This window comes from Tribolium castaneum, chromosome 1, assembly GCF_031307605.1.
Source record: "Tribolium castaneum strain GA2 chromosome 1, icTriCast1.1, whole genome shotgun sequence".
In the NCBI taxonomy this organism is placed as follows: domain Eukaryota; kingdom Metazoa; phylum Arthropoda; class Insecta; order Coleoptera; family Tenebrionidae; genus Tribolium; species Tribolium castaneum.
This window is the reverse complement of record NC_087394.1, coordinates 6983950-7001215: the sequence shown is the minus strand read 5'-3', so window position 1 is coordinate 7001215 and position 17266 is coordinate 6983950. Positions and strand designations below refer to the sequence as shown.

At 29.5% G+C, this 17266-nt stretch overlaps 2 protein-coding genes across 3 annotated transcripts in view; both read left to right on the top strand.

The window, feature by feature from the left end:
* The first annotated feature begins 5314 nt into the window (after positions 1 to 5314).
* The window catches only part of Nca (Neurocalcin), a 73163-nt gene continuing 61211 nt past the window's right edge, over positions 5315 to 17266 (top strand). Inside the window, exon 1 of one of the 2 annotated variants that reach the window (XM_008201564.3) lies at positions 5315 to 5467. The gene's annotated coding sequence lies outside the window, so the exon portion shown is untranslated. The remainder of the gene's footprint in view (positions 5468 to 17266) is intronic. The other variant, XM_964275.4, reaches the window with a different exon arrangement.
* Positions 5544 to 17266, top strand: part of LOC657920 (uncharacterized protein) — a 59710-nt gene continuing 47987 nt past the window's right edge. The window contains exon 1 of the mRNA XM_015984605.2: positions 5544 to 5825. The gene's annotated coding sequence lies outside the window, so the exon portion shown is untranslated. The remainder of the gene's footprint in view (positions 5826 to 17266) is intronic.

Sequence of the window (17266 nt, the reverse complement as noted above, 5' to 3'; positions counted from 1 at the left end):
AAAAAAAATGTTCGATTTGTTCACATTTGCATTCAGAAAGTTCAAAATTAGATGCGAGACTGACTGAGTTACTTTACATAATTCACTAAGTTATAATAAATCATAATTAAATGTTAAAAGTTTTACTGCCTATTTGATAATGAAGCAGCTAAAAACTAAAAAATATTGAAGTTTGACAATTGTTAACTATTTTGCAAAGTCTACTTGATTAACTATAAAAATTACGAAGTAAAATCGGTTTTTTGTGATTTCTCTCAAAAACTGTAAGAGATAGGTATAGGACGTGTTGATAAGTCACCGTAAATATCGATTCTTTCAATTGCCGTTAAGAAAATAGGGTCGTTCCATTTGAAAAAACTAAGTTATAGCAGTTTTTTGAAAACCATTTTGAAAAAATCATACTAGCCATGAATTTTGACGGTTGACAATTTCGAAAATTTTAAAAAACTCTTGAAACCTTTGGTTATCGAACGCAAAAAATTATTTACTTATCGCAAAGGGTTCAAGGGCTATGATATTTTAGATAAACCCTTGCAAATGAAAATTTTAAACAAAAAAATTGACATATGTCAAAAACTATTGTAACTTGTAAAGGTGAATTCAAATATGCAATAAACAGGGTGGTTACTATTTAAAATTTCAAACTTGGAGTCAATTTTTTGTAGTTCCGAAAGTTCAGCCATTTTGAAAATAGTTTATTTGATCTCAGATTTGGATTTTAGACAAAATTTTAAAGCTATATTAGTTAAAAAGTTTCTAATGAAGGCCCCGAAAATAATCACCCAGTAATTCAAAAATTACGTTACAATTGTTTTTTTTTCGAGTGTTTTAATAAGTCTTTCGAGCAAAAATTCGTAAAATAGATTTTAAATATTTTAACAAACAGAAATTTTGAATTCAATAGAAGATACTTATTGAAGAGTGTTCTGTTATGGAAAAACTGAAATTTATTTCTTTATTTAAAATTTTTCATTTTGTACGAGATTGTATAAAATTTGCGAATAGAAAAATTCTTATTGAATTACGTAAAAATAGAGTGAAATAGTATACAGCGTAAGTCAGCTGTAATGTAGTATTTTTTTACGTATATGCAAACAAAAATAATATTTACACGTATCAGTATCACTATAGTAAGTATACTCGTACCTAATGTTTGATTTATAATTTAATCAAAATGTTAAAAACAAAGTCGGCACAATGTATCTATTCAGTCGTGAATTTTTTGTAATTTTAAAAAAAATACAAATCCAGTCAAATCTGGAATTATTGTTTCTGGTTAAAAAACGAGTTTTATTGTAATTATAAAATATAATCTTACGCACGAATTTATATGTTTACAAAACGAGTGGCAATTAAACGTTTAATTAAATTAGTGCACATAAAAATTCGAAGCACACTTTTGTTACCCACTCAACTTTGTTCTATAGGATTAAAATAAGGTGAATTTTCTAGTCCACACATAATTGAAACATTGACCTTTAATTATTGTATTCATCGATTGTTCTGAGGTGTGGCATTTCTTACACACAATTGTATAATATTATGCTTTTGAAATTTTGCATTATCTTATTCAAAGTGGGTAATAGAAAATAGAAAAAAAGTTTGCTGATGTTTTAGTCACGACTGATTTTTGATATCTGCTGTTACAATTTCTTGAGTTAAAAATTGAAGAATTAATGTCTCCACTTTATTTAAACACTATAAAATTTTTATATATTTTTTTCTAAAAATAAACTAGCCATAAACTTGTCGATTTCAGATATACATTTCATAGTCTTTGCTGAATGTTGATTTGATTAAATCGCTTAAGTTTTCTTCCTGATCGATGTTACGGAAAATAAAAAACTAATAATTTTACAGCTTTTATTTTATTGTTTTTACAATGAGTGGTGAAAATTTTGTTGTTTAAGAAAAAATAATTGGATCCGAGTATCTTATCATCACTTCTAGCGAATTTATGTTTATGGTTTGGTATAAAAGAGTACCTACAAAATGTCGTGTATTAATTTAAAAAAAAAAAAAGTTTACGTTTTGAGATATTTTCTAAGATGAAAATGTTTCCTGTAGCAAAAATTTTTATTTACAATAGACTTTCGAATTGCAACTAAAAAGTTTTCAAAAAAAACTGGTTTCGAAAAATGTGACTCACGTTAGCTTTCTTCTTATCGCTTTAAAACAATCCATGTCTTAAAAAAACTACAAGTAAACAACTGGCAAAATCTTCTTCCGTTTATTTTTTTTCACAATTTGTTTAATTAAAAAGAGGTGGATAAATACTGATAAAAAAATATTCATATTTTATTGTAAATTTTGCAACATGAAAGCACATAACGAGTGGTAAGAAGAATAACTGTTTTTAAAGCTTTTCATTACAACATTTTTGTTTAATTAGAAAGGTGAACAATGAAAATCTGATGGAAAAAAATCTTCGCATTTAATTTTGCGGCAAAAACATGCATTATTCGACTTTTCAGTGCTGAGTACAATAAATGCGATTTTGTAAAAAAAACTGGATAATCGTCAAATTTTTTATAGCAAATTGTTATTATTTGTAAATATTTATTTTGTTTTCTTCATTGCTTTTGTTCTTTTTTTTTAAATAAAACTTTTTTCTTATGAACAATTCTTGACTTATGAAATATAAAATCCTACAATAAACAAATAAAAATTTGGATAATAATTGATAATAATAATAATTTTTTATAATTTGTTGCTTAATACATTAAGAAGTAGTTGTTTTAGTGGTGATATAACAACTATACTAATAGAAATAACTTAATATGTTCGTGTATTTCATTGTAAATGTTGCGACCTGAAAGCGCATTATTCTACATTTAAGTGATAAACAGAATAAAGATGCGACTGAAAAAACTGACTAAAGGCTAAAGGTTTTTTAAGTCAAATTATCATTTTGTGCTAAAACTGTACAAAATGTTTTTAATTCATTTTTTAGAATTTCTGTTTAATTAGAAATAGCTTTTTTGAGAAAACATAAAAAAGAAAAAATGATGTAATATTTACGTATGTATTTTATTGAAAATTTTGCGACCTAAAATTGCAAACCTGTTAGGTACACAGGGTGTTCCACGTAATTTTATGAGGCCTGCGCTTATAAAATGCAATCAACAATACATATTCCTACACAAACTCGATTCTAAATTTTGATAAATTGGATGGTCTTCTTTAGTTTGTTCACCCCTTCAAAAAACTGGAACGTTTTTAGTTAGTTGGTGATTGAGTTAGATTAGATAGATTAGAATCATATTCATTCCGCCTCTTAATAGAACACATGAAAATTGTTTCTGAAAAACAGTATTTTATGATTATGTTAATAAAACAGTGATAAGTTTGACAACTATTGCCAAAAATTACATAATTAAATGTATATTTTTTGTATCTAGTCTTTTGTGATTTTTATATATTTTGTTGCGTACATTAGGCGCAGGGCTTGTAAAGTTGTGTGAAACATCCTGTATTTGTTCTACTTTTCAGAAATAAGTACACACAGAATAAATGTAATTTTGTAAAAAACAGAATACATAATTTATAAAGTTTTATAGTGCAAATTATTGTCCATTATTTTTTAGATTTTTATATTATTCTTGTCCTTAATTTATAAATTTTTTCTCAAACAATCCTTGATTTTAAAGATTCATTTTTAGCATTTTTAAATTTTTCATCTTTAGCTCTTTTCGATAAACTTTTTTTTTTCATTTTCACCATCCTTTTGAAGAAGACTAAGGCTAACATTCCTACAAAGAACCTTTTAATTTAGGACCCGATTTCTTGTATGATTAAACGTCAGTTAAATTACTTAGCGCGTACCTGATTGGCGTTGCGATGTTTTAACTGGGGTTTAAATTTATCTCTCCGTTAAATATGTTACGAGAAATTGGGCCCAAAGGTTGTTTTAGAGACTTTTTAAAGATTCTTTTTTGCTTTTTCAGTTTATACTTACTTTAGTTGAATCTTTTCCTTTATGTTTCTACTTTTCCCACCTGTTTGAAGACCACTAACACCCCCTTTTATTAAAAATGGCTACAGATAAAATGGAGGACGTCATTTCAGTTTTGTATACCAACCTTCACTCGTAATATCCCACAATATTTGAAAAAACAATTGTGCCGACAAATACTAAGCTAAAGAAAAAACGGCATTTGTATACAGGGTGTTTCAGTTAAATTATAAAAACTGTAAAAGTAAAAAAAATACAAAATGCTCTATTTAACTTGCTTTGTTGTCTGTCTGTCTGTTTCATATTTTTGGAGCCAAATTTGAAAGGGTTCCCGTTGTCCCAATAAATTGAAATTTTGCATACTTACTTAATCTGCGTGGCAATGTAATCCTATGTGGTTAAATACCCCCTAAAGAGATTAAAAGCTGTTTTTTATCACATACCACTAAACAAGTTTGGACAAATCAGCAAAATAATGGTGTTACAATAATACGGCGAAACTTAATCTCAAAGAAAAAGACGTTTAGAATAAGTAAAGACTCAAAAGTAATAAATAAAAAAATATAAAACAAGTTTTTTAGAAAAAGCTTCTATTTAAAAGAAGTAAAACATAATATTTTATTATCAGAAAATAAAAAATATTTTTTTATTCACAATTATTATGGTTTCGGAATAAAGTGCTGTTTTTGCGACCTCCGAATCGCATTATCCTACTTTTGAGCGGTGGGCGTTTCAGTTCCCGTCCAAAACTTGAAAGCAATCATTACAAGCGTTGATATAAAAATGTCGTAATCCGCAGTGGTTATTATTGGCTGTTATTCATTTACATAGAAAAAGTATACGATTATAAATAAACCTCACGACTTATGACGCATGAGCAAACCCTTAATGATAAATTAATCAATGTAGCTGACTATATTCAATAGCCGATGTAGGTATTCTTGTCACGGACTTTACAACGTAAAAGTACACACACATGCCATTAAAAAAATTAACTCGCAATGTTTTCGCAACAATTAATTATTGGTTTTTAAAAATAAGTCTCCAATGCATATTTCGGGCAGATAAATTTAAATATAACGTTGGACCCGTTTATCTAATTAAATAGTACGGTATAGTATTCCCAAGAAACTATATTTATTCGAAGGTATGGCTAAACCGGGTTAACTAACTCCACTATTAAACTAATTATTGGCTTGGTTTAGTGCTTAAGCGGATTAGTTGCGCAAACAAAACTACAAAAGACAAGCAATTTGGTTCTGTTCTATTGGCGCTCTATTTTTTTGGCCCTTTTTAACCGAAATACGAAACACGTAGCGTTTTATTCGAGACAGATTTATTTTAATTTTGGCGCATTGGCTGTGCCAAAACAAAACCACGCAAACGCAATGGAGTTGGCGTAAACATGGCGTTAGTCGGGTAATTGCTTCAGTGGTTGTGATGAAAACAATTCAATGAGAAGGCAAATAAAAATTCATGCAACTTTAGTTTATTTATTTGTTACTGTATAATGTGAGTTTTGCGATTTTTTCCAAGTTGTGAATGTTTTTTCTAGCCAGTATTTTTATTTACAATTGATTTTCAAATTGCAGCTGAAGTTTTTCCAAAAAAAAAAATAGTTTTAATAGTTTTCAAAAAGTGTGGCTCCTGTGGCTTTGTTCTCACTGCCTCAACGATTTATTTTGTATCATGTGTAAATGTCATTAGCTCTACATTTAGGTTAACTGTTGTATTTGTACCAATGTTTTGTCATTTCTTGGACAATGTGTATAGCATTTAAAATGATAAGTTTTGTGTACAAGAAGACTGCGAAAAGAAGAAAAAAACGTGAAACAACGCGGAAATGGAGCAATGGGGGGCACTTTTTTGGGTGAGTTTCGTATTTTTTTGCGCATTTTGTCGAGCTTTAATTAGTGCACAAGTGTAACAATTTGCTAATTAAGTGGCAGTAAAAATTATTCTATTTTTGTTTAGTATTTTCAGTTTGTTTCGGCAAAATCGCTCGGTCGGCAATGTAGGAATATTTTTTCGGGTTTCAATAGAGGGCGACGCGTTTATCAAAGGTGTATTGATTTGTAATGCCAATGTATCTTGTTTCTAAATTATAGGTTTATTTAACGTTTTAAGCATGTTTTGTTGTTAAACGTGTCATTCAATGCAATTACATGTTTCTTTTATTTTAATAATGTCACAAAAACAGTTAAATAATTGGGTTTACTGTTTATTTCTGCTTAAAGGTCTGCAACACAAAATACATTTTTTGTTACTAATCTTTCCTTTACATTTCCATTCTGCATTCGTTTATAAAAATCAATTGTCAAAACTGTGACAATCTTTTATAAACACTCAGTATATTAAAATTCTTTTAATAAAATTTCTGATCAATTTTGCCAACTTAATTTCGGTCACTGGCCACTGATTAGAAATATTATTGGTGGAATTTTAAACAAAAAAAAAGGTAGAAGGGAATATTTATTAGCAGAAATATAAAAATTATGTGCATATTGGGGATCGCTTTTATAATAGAATCAAAATGGCTCGTAAAGTCGTATTAGTTTAGAATGTGAAATTATGTCGGCAAAACCATAACAATTATCACATTCTAAGTAACATCGAATTTAATGGTCTTTCAATAAATTATTAAATTTTTTATTGTGGCTGTTAACTGAGTTTTATTAACTACGATTTACGTAGCAATTTAACCCCAAATTTGGGATTTTGATCAAAAATTAAGTAAAAATGATTGATTTAACTACTGAAATCGGGAAAACAGTTGACAATAAATTTTCAAAAAATGTCAAAAAATTTGCCAGCAACGTTAAAATTTGACTTTTCAGACTTTCGAATTTATTATTTAATGTTTGCCAACGTAATTACATAATAAACGATGGAAAATCGTTGGTAATATTTGAATATTGATAATAGGTACAGATAATCAACAAAGAAACAAATATACAGGGTGTCCCAAGTATTTTAGGTCAGGGCAAAAATTAATATTTTTAGTTGATTAAAAAAGAAATTAATAGCTTAAACGATAGAGAATTAATTAGTCTATAATATTGTAATGCAGGAAAAATATAAAATGGCAATTTAACCTATTTAATTTAATATTGAAATAAATAAATATTGAATCAGGACATTTCAAACGGTTGATATAATGTTTGTTTTATAATATTGTTATGTAAATATCTTTCAAACTTAATTTTACAATTTTTTTACCTATTTGTTGCACAAAACCTCGTTTAAGATTTTTGGTTGTAAATAACACCCATAAAATTTTGATTAATTTATATAATTATATTTATAATTATTTATAATTAAATTTAATTTAAAAAAATACGGAAATTTCGTTTTGCATGCATTGCATTTATTAATAAGAAATATAGTATACATAAATTGTTTTCCCATGGAAAAAATGCAGTGTTGTTTTAAACTTTTTTCACTGTAATTACGTGTAGGATAAGATTTACTGCTTTTGTATTCTAAAACGCAGGAAGAAGATAATTTACGACCAGACTTACGAGTCATAAACGTAATTTTACTAATGTATTACTAGTTTTAGTTATTGGATACTCAGCTATCCTATCATTGAAGCTACTGACAATTATTTACACTTACAGACACTCATATAAACGAAATGTACACTGCTCAACAATTGAAGTGGATATTGAGAGAAATTCAAAATTTTGTTAATTCGTTGTATATTCAATAACAAAAAACAGTCACAATAAATAAATTTATACTCGTTCACACTCAAAATTAAAAACTGAAAAAAATTGTCCGTGAAAAACCAGAACTAGAAGTAAAACAAAAAATGAATAAAACCTAACGAAACTTAAAAGTTCTCAAAGTCAAATTTTACACCGTCCCTACAAAAACCTAGTACCGTGTAGGTCCTCCCCTAGCTCTTAGCAGGGCTTTTACTCGATTGAAGAGACTCATTATTAAATTATTAATAAAATCTTGTGATATCGATCCCAAATTTCTTACAATCCATTAGCCAGTTCTTGTAACGTTTCAAGAGGCTGCTGGAGCTGGTTTAAACACCTAGACATTTCGGTCCAAACATGTTCAATGCAGTTCATGTCAGGTGAACAGGGTGGCCACTCCATTCGTCTAATGCCATGATGTTCTATGCGCTTATTCAAAATTCTGGCGCGATGAGGGCGAGCATTATCATCAATAAAGACGAATCTTTCGCCTATTGCACCAAAAAATTGTACAATTATCGGCTCTATTACTCTATCTCGAGAACGCTCAGCAGTCATTGCTTCATTAATCAAGACCAATAGGTCTGTGCGGCCATTAAAACATATGCCTCCCCACACGCACACTGATCCGCCACCAAAAAGAGTGGTTGAAGCCATCACATTTGCATTGTACCGTTGTCCTCTTTCCTTCCACACTTTTTAGCATTTTGGCTAAGAGAACAACGGTATAATGAAAATCCAACCACTCTTTTTAGTGGCGGGTTAGTTTGCGTATGGGGAGGCATATGTTTTAATGGCCGCACAGACCTATTGGTCTTAATTAATAAAACAATGACTGCTGTCCGCTATCGAGACAGAGTGATAGAGCCGATAATTGTGTCATTTTTTGGTGCAATAGGCAAACGATTCGTATTTATTGACGATAATGCCCGCCCTCGTCGCGCCAGATTTGTGAATGAGCGCATAGGACACCATGGCATTACACGAATGGAGTGGCCACCCTGTTCGCCTGACATGAACTGCATCGAACATGTTTGGGCCGAAATGTCTAGGCATTTAAACCAGCTCCAGCAGTCTCCTGGCACTTTACAAGAGCTGGCTAATGCATTGCAAGGAATTTGGGAAGTGATACCTCAAGATTTTATGAACAATTTGATAATGAGTCTCTCCAATTGAGTAAGAGCCCTGCTAACAGCCCGGAGAGGTCCTACACGGTACAAGGTTTTTGTAGGGATGATGTAAAATTTAAATTTGAGAACTTTTAAGTTTCGTTACATTTTATTCGATTTTGTGTTTTACTTCTAGTGCTGGTTTTTTACGGACAATTTTCTTCAGTTTTTAATTTTGAGTGTGAACGAGTATAAATTTATTTTTTGTAATTATTTTTTGTTATTTAATATACAACGAATTACCAAAATTTAGAATTTCTCTCAATATCCACTTCAATTGTTGAGCAGTGTAGTTATCTAGAGTGCTTTCTCCCAGACCAAGAAATTTAATAACAAAACATTTTGGTATAATTTTTTTTTAAATCGTTGATTTTACTTGCTTTTAGGTACTAAAAATTATCAAGTTGGTGGTTTTATCTAAATTATATTATATTTTATTATATACTCAACTTTATAATATTTTTTTTAAATCGAACGATATATATTTTTGTATAATTGGATTCTACGCAAAAAATTATGTAACTTTATATAAATTATTATGGGTCTATCTCTTTTCGTTTCGTAATTAAATTTCCAATTTTTGAAAAATCACTGAGGAGCCACTTATGAATATTTTCCGACAAATTTGCTACAGAAAAACTTAGAATTCTTTGCAATTTTAGCAAATAGTCGACTTTTACTTGAAACACGCAGATAATGTACAGGGTGTACCAAAACGAAAAAAGGTGAATAACTATTTTTTTAATGGAACACCATGTATTTTTTTCGTGTATTGCTTGCATTTTTTATAAGCTTTCTAATGATACGGGGTTTGCAAAGCAAATTTAAAATATTTTTCAAGATTTTCCAAAAAAATTTATTCTAGTACAAGAAAATTTACTAGCCTAGTATCTGATAAGTCAAATAGTAATTTATTTTGTGATATGTACCAATTGTGACTTACTGCAATGGTAATCTAATTATTACATGATACATAAATGAATTTCACTCTTTAAGTATTATTAATAAAATAAATAAAAAATGAAAATTTCTTTGATCACTTTAAAGGATATTTCGAACTTTTTGCTTTTTGGCACACCATGTATAATGCTTGCGTGTTTCAAGTAAAAGTCGACTATTGCTAAAACTACAGATTATTCTAAGTTTTTCTGTTGCAAATTTGCCGGAAAATATTCATAGAAGACTTTGCAGTAATTTTTCAAACATTGGACTTTTTTATAACGAAAAGTTAAATAATTCCGAATCGAAAAGAGATAGACTCATAATAGTTTATATAAAGTTACATTATTTTTTTTGTAGAATTTAATTATACAAAAGTATAAAAAAATTAACTTTGGTTCACCACTCTGTATACAACACCCTGTGTATAATAAAAATATGTTTAGTTTGTGGACTTAAAGTGGATCCATCGGATAGTGAAAACGGCATTGCAATATTTCAAATAGTAAAAAAGTTATAGATCGATTTTATACCCGTGGGTCACCCTGTATGTACGTGATGGTAGAAAACAAGAAGGGTTTCGTTGCAGACTTGTGATTAATCGCCTAGTAAACAAATTAGTTTATGAAATAACTATTAAGTGTTAGAGTTAAATATATTTGGTTTTTTTGTGAGTTAATTTCGGTTGTATTGATTAAAAGTGAAAATTAGTGAAATAAATGACTTGATAATTCACCTCCTGATGACGAAATTAAGTCTAATAAGTCTGGTAATTATTATGGCAATTATTGATCATACTTTTCGCGTTATTTTTGAAATATCAGAAAGGAATAACAATAGTTTGAATCCCAACAAGATTGGAACAAAAGCTCACTATTATCCCAAAAACGGTTTGTTCGTTGTAATACTGAGCTCATTTGTTCTAGACACTTTTCACCCTCTTGTTTGTTGCATTGTCTTTGTCTCAAGAATTGAACCAAGTAGTTACCGAAATTGATTTTGTACGTGCGAATTGTTAACTTAAACCAAGTTACAGAGCACTTTCTCCCAACGGTGTTGCTTATGTTTTCAGGACACGCACGCCATTGTTAACGAGTAACAAATATCGACCAGTTGTCAAAATAATGAACGTGAAATCTAAATTACAAGCAACAAAAATTGTGATGTGCTAAATTCGCTATCCTTGTGTCGTTTAATTAAGCAGCTAGGAGGTTTTTCAGCTGGGTCAAGCAACCTCATCGACCTGAAAACCTGAAAGATAAGATTGTCATCACACTCTCTGACGTAAAACTATTACGATAAGCTAGCGTGCAGATTAAAGCTCGGAGCTTTTACAGCAGGGAAAATTTGATCGAATGTGATTACACACTTGGATTATTTGCACTTGGCAATATTTTATCGAAAACTGATTGTTTTGTCCTCAGCTCTTGTTATCTGCAATGCGCCATATTCCAGGTTCCGGGACGCTATTCTCTCCTCTCGTATACATTATGAATATAACATTTGACTGATTTTTGTTTGAGGGATAATTGGCTAGGCAGTGATGCATAAATTCATAATCAATTGTGTCGACACACCTTTATTTCAATTTTATCTTCTCTTTAAGTCTAAATAAAAAAAATGAGAGGAACGCGACTTGGTAAAAATGAAGAAGAAAACGAAATGATTATGGGATAGTTAAGTGACGGTGTTTTATGTTTTCATTACGGGTTAAAGGCCATTAATTGGGTGATCAATGTCAGATCAGACTGTACCTAATCTTTTACAACTTATCGACGTTTCGAGTCGAATTTAACAAATTGTGCGGGTAATAAAGGGGTGCGATATTGATTCTTTTAGTTGGCGATTGTTAGGTAATATACAGGGTGTTCTGTCTAAACCAACATTAGAAGTATTAAAAGTTCTGATAATGATTTACTGAATGAAAATACATCGTGTCCCAGGGGGGTGTAATCTGTATTTAACTTTTTTACTATTTGATAGATCAACTTAAAGAATACTAAACTAAACTAAACAGGGTGGTGAACCAAAGTTATATTTTTTTTAATGGAACACTATATATTTTTGCATAATTGTATTCTAGCGGAAAAATAATGTAATGCGTTTTGGAATACCCTGTATATTATCTGATTATTGTAATTAAAAGTTGACTAACAGTTAAAACTACAAGGTATTCTAAGTTTCTCTGTTGCAAATTTATCGGAAAATATTCATTAGCGACTTTGCAGTGATTTTTCAAAAATTGGTTCTTCTTATAACGAAAAGTTGAATAATTCTGAAAGAAAAAGAGATAGACTCATTATAGTTTATGTAGTGTTATTTTTTTGCGTAGAATCTAATTATACAAAAATATATAGGGTGTTCCATTAAAAAATATAACCTTGGTTCTCTACACTATAATATACAGCGTGCTCAAAAACTGGCGCACCAACTCAATGGTGTGTGGTAGAAAAGTGGTTACATATAAAGGTAAAAATAGTAAAAAAATTCTTTGTATTAAAGTTATTGATAAATTACGGATTTTAAATAAATGATATGTGGCAACGTTGTCTAACAGTCATGATCGCAATAGAATTTGAGCAACAATAAAAATAAATTATTTTTGAAACGGTTTCCTAGGAAATAATTCCCAGTGTTGGCACATCTACACATTGTGATTTTTTGGATGAATTTTAATTTTTTTAAATTAAAAAAACTGCTAAAATCTGATAGTAAATTTGAAAATAATTATTCATCGTTTTGTTACGGAACGATTACCTGGTATGAAACATAAAAATATAAAAAAATAATGAAAGCTAAAGAAGTTAACACAATAAGTTTGTAGCTCCAGATTTTTTTAAATATGACTTTAGGAATTTTTTCAACATTTTTCCCGTAATCTGCACTTGCTTCTCAATAACGTACCACTGAGTTGGTGCGCCAGTTTTTGAGCACCCTGTATAATAATAATATTATATATTATATCACCCTATGGATAATAAAAAAAAATTTGGTTTTTGGACTTTAAGTCGATCTGTCGGATAATGAAAACGGCCGATTAGGCACTCTTGGGTCACACTGTATTTTCAACATGGCGGCACTTTTGGTTATACTGGAAAGATGTTTTTTATAGAATTTTTGGATTTCTCGAGTTGTTTCAAGGGGATTTTTATCAGCTTTCCCTATACCTAGATTTAGCCGTTTTTGAAATATTTAAGGTTTTTTGAAAATTTTTGGATTTGTATCTTTCACTTCAAAAATCGGTAATTCTGCAGTTTTTTGAGTTTTAGAAATCGTATTTGGACAATTAAAAGAGAAAGCCTATATCTTTCCATAAGTGTTTTTAAAACTGGTAAAAAGTTTACAAACTCCAAAATCTTAAAGAAATTTGTTATTTATTTTATATGTTTATTTTTCCTGTAAGAAGAATATTTGTTTTTATTAATTTTGTTTAACGTTATTTTTGGACAACTTCTACAAGCTATAAGTCATTTTTTAATAGAATACCTCAATTTTTATTTCACTAGGTGTAAGAAAATTCAATTCTGCAACGATCTGTATTAACATCCTTATACCTATCTGTGATAATTTTCAAGTTATATTGATTTTCTTTGGAAATTCCTTTCATTGTTGGAAATTCCTTACTAGCAACAGATGTTTTTGCACAGTATGACAAAGAAACATTTTCTATTGAATAAACGATAAGTTCTGTTCAAAATTTTCCTTTCTTTTCATTAAAACAAAATAAATTAATTGAATTTATATCTGATTTTTTATATACAGGGTGTCCGATTTTCGAGCCTCATCATGAAGATCTCAGTTACTAGTTAGAGATACGAGGTTAGTTAAATTAGGACAAAGTTGGGCATTTTTATGTTGAACAATTATCTGAAAGAAAATTTGAAGTGTCATTTTTGATTTTTGAATTATTGAAAAAAAAAATTATATAAATTTATAGTTTGCTTCTTTATTTCTTTAATCGTAAACTAAAAGAACTAGACGTTTTTAAGAAGGATGTTCTTCAGGTACTTTTTTACTAGAAATCTAAATATGTCATCGCATTTCCATAGCATTCTTGATGTCATAGTTACAACACTCAATTTTGTTTTTTCTTATGAGCGCCATATTGATACTTGTATTTTTGAAAAGTCTTTTTGTTTCTGATTACAACGATGTATCACATGACATGATCGAAACTTACATGCTGATTAAAATTTAAAAAAAGCGTTCATGCAAAGAGTGCTTTGGAAAAAAACGCCAAAAATTTTGTTTAACACACTAAATTTCGACAGTTTAAATAAGTAAGCTTGGCGGAAAAGTGAACCTTCTAGATTTAAATTCAATTAAAAAATAAAATTGTTGGCGTTTTTTCTAAAGCACTCTTTGCGAAAATGTTTTTTTCTCCATTTTGATCAGCATGTAAGAATCGATCGTATCAAGTGATACATCGTTGTAATCCGGAATAAAAACACTGTTAAAAAATACAAAAAGCGAATATGGCTTCCGCAAGAAAAACCAAAGTTGAGTGTTGTAACTCCGACATCAAGAATGGCTTGGAAAATGCGATGACAGATTTAGATTCCTTGCAAAAATGTGCCTGAAGAAAGTCCTAGTTAAAAAAAACTAGTTCTTTTGGTTTTTGCTTGAAAAAATAAAGACCTTTTTTTCCAATAATTCAATAACTAAAAATGGCACATCAAATTTTCTTTCAGATAATTGTTCAGCATAAAAAACTTTGTCCTAATTTAAGCGACCTCGTATCTCTTATAATAATTGAGATCCCCATGGTGAAGCTCGACACCCTGTATATTTTACTCACGTTTCCATGGCAACGTTTGTAAAAACGGTCTCAATGCCAACAAAAAGTTTGTACAACCGTTGAACAATTGAGCATATGTTAATACCATTTAGGTGAAATAAAAATTTTGAGTTCTTAAAAATTTGGGGTTTGTTAATTTTTTTTTTCAGAAACTTGAAAACAACGAATACAAGATCTAACTCTTCTCCTTAAAATAAGCCGAAAAGAATTTCAAAATTTCAAAAAACGACAGAGTTACCGGTTTTTGAAGTGCAAATCCAAAAATTTTCAAAAAACCCTAAATATTTCGTAAATGGCTAAATTTAATTATAGGGAAAGCTTATGAAAATTACCTTAAAATAACTCGAGTAATCCAAAAATGCAGTAAAAAACAGATTTCTATTTAAAATTAGAAAGTTGATACCGACTTCCGGTATAACCGGAAGTGCCACCATGTTGAAAATATTTTTAAAGATCAGGACCTAAGGGATTATGGTTGTATGCAAGTGTTCAGATGACTATGATTATTAGAGCTCCCAATATTTCTAACAGTTCTAATGTGGGGTTTAGACGGAACAGCCTGTAGAACTCGCCCCTCAGTCGTTAACTCCATTTTATTCCAATATTTACTCCGAAATGGATTTCCCAATAAAACATTTGGTTTCAGTTTTACACTTTTAAAGTTTAGTCGAATGAATTTCGTGGTGTATTTCCCGTCGAGGTTGGTTTAAAATAAAAGGATTATGTTGGATTGTGGTCGGTTGAACCATGAAATTGTTTTGTAAAAATTTTATATTCGTAGCAACTTTTGCTAGAATCGATCGAATTCCTCCTATCATCATAACGTACGGATGAACAAGTTTGCATAAAAGCACTGGACAGGTGATCAGCCTTCTGTAAAGTGTAGTGAATGTGGCGGTTCTATTGTGTTGCAGTTCATCACATCTGATAGAGTTGACTTTGTTAGAGAGCTGTTGATGGATTCTAATGTATTACCTACCATGTTTATATTGTTGGGAGTTGGAAACGCAAGGAACTTGCCCGACAGCTTATGATGTGATACTTGTATTACCTACACTGTGTGAAGTTCCTTTTATTCAAACTTAATTAAAATCGTAAATTACGAGCAAATGTATGCAGTAATTAGTTCAACATCAAAATTTTCCTTTGTGATGATTTTGAGAACATGGGTTTCTGAAAATGTTTTTTTGTACTCATATTCGAGTTTTGAGTATTTCTATTGTCACTTTCTAGTTTGCAGAAAAGATCAAAATTAGTTGGTTTCTTTTGATTTTTTTTATCCTAAGAAATGCAGAAATAAAATTGATTAATAATAAAATTGATGTTTTGTTCAAAATCTTCACATCCTGATCTGTATCCAAATCAAATTTTCGTAGTTTGGTATTTGAAAAAGTGATTATAAGAAAAATATAGTAACAAACAGGTTTTAAATTAATGTCTTTTTTTTAAATAAAAAGTGAAAAAAGTAGAAATAAATAAACAAAAGTGAAAAAAATGCGACTTTCAGAACTTAAAATGTGAAGAAATGTCTTTTCTTCAATAAAAATTAGAACGGTTTTCAAATTCACATTCAGAAGTCGAAAAATATCTTTTATTAGCTAAAGGAGGAGGAAAAGTTAAATTTTGTTGGACAGTTAAAATGTAAATAAAAATAATAACAATTTTTTTGAGGTTTAGGAACAGAAATGATGTTATATTAGGTATAACATTTATTACACACGTCAAAATTATACATAAAATCCAACTATAAAGTACATGAAACAAAATAAAAATTTTATTAACAATGTTTTTTGATATAATTATCTAGAAGCTCCCGTATAAGCAATGTAAAAGTTCTTCCTGTAGAGGTCACAAAAACTAATAATACGAGTAAATGCACAATTCAGCTATTTTCTTAGGTATGTACATACTTAATTTTTTTCTCTGTGAATGTGAAGTTTTTCCGGATTGTCTTATTTTTTATAATAAATATTTCTTATGTATTCTAATGGCCACTAACCCCCAAAAATAATAAAATATACTTAAAATTCATGCTTTAACTCAAAATTTTATTCTTAACCACTTTTATTATTTATTTAAGAATTAATGCCATAATTAACGTAAATATATAATTCTTCAGCTAATTTATATGTATTGTCACAATGGCGCCTCCACCATATGTCACAATGGCGCCTCCACCAAAAATTGGTAAATCAACATAAACCTACAAAACGTAATTGAACGTAGCAATTTGTCATCTTGAGTGAAGATGATGATGATAAAAATAAATACTTCCAAATTTCTGAAGCCTGCAATAAAAAGGTAGTGACAAATTTCTAATATATTTAATTATTGTAGAGAAGGAATATTGAGGTTTCAGGCTTACGGAAATATGCAACCAATGGTTGTTGATTTTTCCTTTTTGTCGTATTATTCGAAAAGTATTTAAAAAGAGTTTATTGTATAATGAAGGAAAAGACATAGATGTTTAAAATTGTTGTTACAATTACGAATGTGCTTTTTAAAAATTTAAACAGTTTTAGATAAGTGTAATATTTCTTTCAACTGTAAGAGGATGCTTAGAAAACGAAGATTTTTTGAAAAAAACGCAATTGCAACTAATTAGTAATTACAGAACACTCTAGGTTACAAAATTAACAGTTATCAACCTAATGATTATTATTCTTTAACACTTGTTTTTTATTTATGTTCACAA